We start from the raw sequence: 2,089 nt of genomic DNA on the forward strand, positions 1-2,089 counted from the left end.
CTACTTTAGGAAGAAATATAGTTACTAGGAAATTCATTATTTGAATTGTGTCATGGGAATAAATAGCTTTGACATTGATCAAAGCGTTCAAATAATAAAACAGTCAGTTGGAAGGAGTAGGTTTTGCCAAATCCTTTTCGGAAAATAAGCTATAAGCCTTTAGGAGAAAGTACTTGGGAGACCTGGTGATTCAAGTTTCTCATTTCTCTCACCCACACACTTAGTAATGCATTCTTTATTTGATAGTGGTTCAATTCTTCATTTTGTCTTGCATTAGTTTTTATGACTGTTTTTATTTTTTCTTTCCCCCTCAAGTGTTTGGAGGAAAAGCTTAAGTGCCTTAGTAGAGTTTTGGGGGAGGAGAGGATGAAAATAGATTATATTCCTGATAAAAATCTGTGCCCAATATGTCTTATACTATTTATCTTCTTTTGTTCATAGAGAAAAAATAATCTTTTCCTATAATTTCTTAACTAATAAATAGATGGATAGATAGATGCTATTTGTTTTCAGTCTTCTGGAAAGTTTTATTTAAAAAAGAATCTGCTCCATACAAACCTTTTCATGTTAGAAAATTAAGAGTAAGGTTGAAATTTAAAAAGCATCATGAATAACTGTATTAATTACCAATGATTTTAAAAACTAAACGAACCAATAATCCCTTCATTCATCTTCAAATAACTAGAAAGAATGATTCAGAAACCTTCAAAACAGAGCCCCAAACAGAAATCAGCATCTAGATCAGACTGCGAATTTGTGAAAACCCTTTTTTAGCACATTCTCTTTGCCAGCAGTTCAGAGCCCCTTTGCCTGGGCCCACATTCATAGGCTGATCCCTGGTTGTCCAGAACCTTCCATGTGGTATGTCCCTCATTCTTGTTCTTTTTTGGTACAGGGTCATGACTCAACTTTTCCAGACTTCATCACATCAAAATTTATTAGGCCTATGTTTCTCTCTGTAAAGATCTTTCTTTTCACAAGGAAATAGCTAGCTGTCCCGGTAAACTCATACACACTGTTATGGGAAAAAAATGACAATTTCATTATGTACTGTAGTTAGTAGATGATGTATTTGTATTTTAAAGGCTATTTAAAGGTATCTGTGAGGTACATAGATTTCAAATATTTACTTGAATGCAATGGTTTTCAAAAATAAAAGCGATTTTTTTGAATATTTATTTTTTAAAAATTATCCTTACTGAGTAATAAAAACCAATTTTCAAATAAGATTTTGTTTAAAACACATAAAAGTGAAAATGCTTTGGTTGAAGTGGGGGTAGAAGATCAGTAGCCCTCCCCTCCTCTTCCTCCAACTTGCTGAGTGGCCCCAGGGCATTTCTGAGGAATTTCTACAATTCCACAAACACAGCCTAAAGCCATGTCCTTAAGGCCGTGGGGAAACTAAGAGGGGAAATGTTAGGCATAGGACTAGTCCTTTTAAACCAGTGGTTTTTGAAAAACGGTTAATTTTGCCCCCCACCCCCACGTGGACATCTGGCTGTGTCTGAAGCCATGTTTAGTTGTCATAATTTAGGGAGTGAGGAGAGGGGTGCTACTGGCCTCTGGTGGGTAGTGGCCAAGGGAGGCTGCTGAATAGACTACCATGCACAGGACAGCCCCCTACAACAGAGAATCTCCAGCCCGAAATGTCATAGTAACACTAGAGTCGAGAAGGTCTGCTTTAAAGCGAGTAGAGCACCAGGAGCTGCTGCGGGGTCTGGTGGGGAGAAAGGAAGACTCCGGCACACCCGCCCCCTCACCCTCCTACCCCTCCAGCCAGAGCCTTAGCTGGAGAGCAATCAGGCCTTGCCCCAGGGCTGTGAAAGTTGAGAAAGCAGAAACTGCAAGACTATAGGATTTAAAATTTTGTTATATTTACATGTTAACTTGCATCGAGATGTCCCTGGGCTCAACTACTCTTCAGGGAACAGAGCAAGAGCCAAGGTTCTTAAACAGTGCTTTCTGGTCGGGGAGTGGGGTTGGGGGATTCAACCCCCTGTCATCCTACCTCCAGTATTAGTTATTTGATACTCTGCTTATCAGCACATCGGATCGTAGAGAGGTTCTCTTAGAAGAAAATCCCATTTTA

At 39.1% G+C, this 2,089-nt stretch overlaps 1 protein-coding gene across 1 annotated transcript in view; it reads left to right on the top strand.

Annotated features, from left to right (window-relative positions):
• Window positions 1-2,089, top strand: part of LOC105823915 (gamma-crystallin D-like) — a 157,661-nt gene that overhangs the window by 12,562 nt on the left and 143,010 nt on the right. The gene's annotated exons all lie outside the window — the stretch shown is intronic.

The sequence above is a fragment of the Propithecus coquereli genome, unplaced genomic scaffold (genome assembly GCF_000956105.1).
Source record: "Propithecus coquereli isolate 6110/MARCELLA unplaced genomic scaffold, Pcoq_1.0 Scaffold70, whole genome shotgun sequence".
In the NCBI taxonomy this organism is placed as follows: Eukaryota; Metazoa; Chordata; class Mammalia; order Primates; family Indriidae; genus Propithecus; species Propithecus coquereli.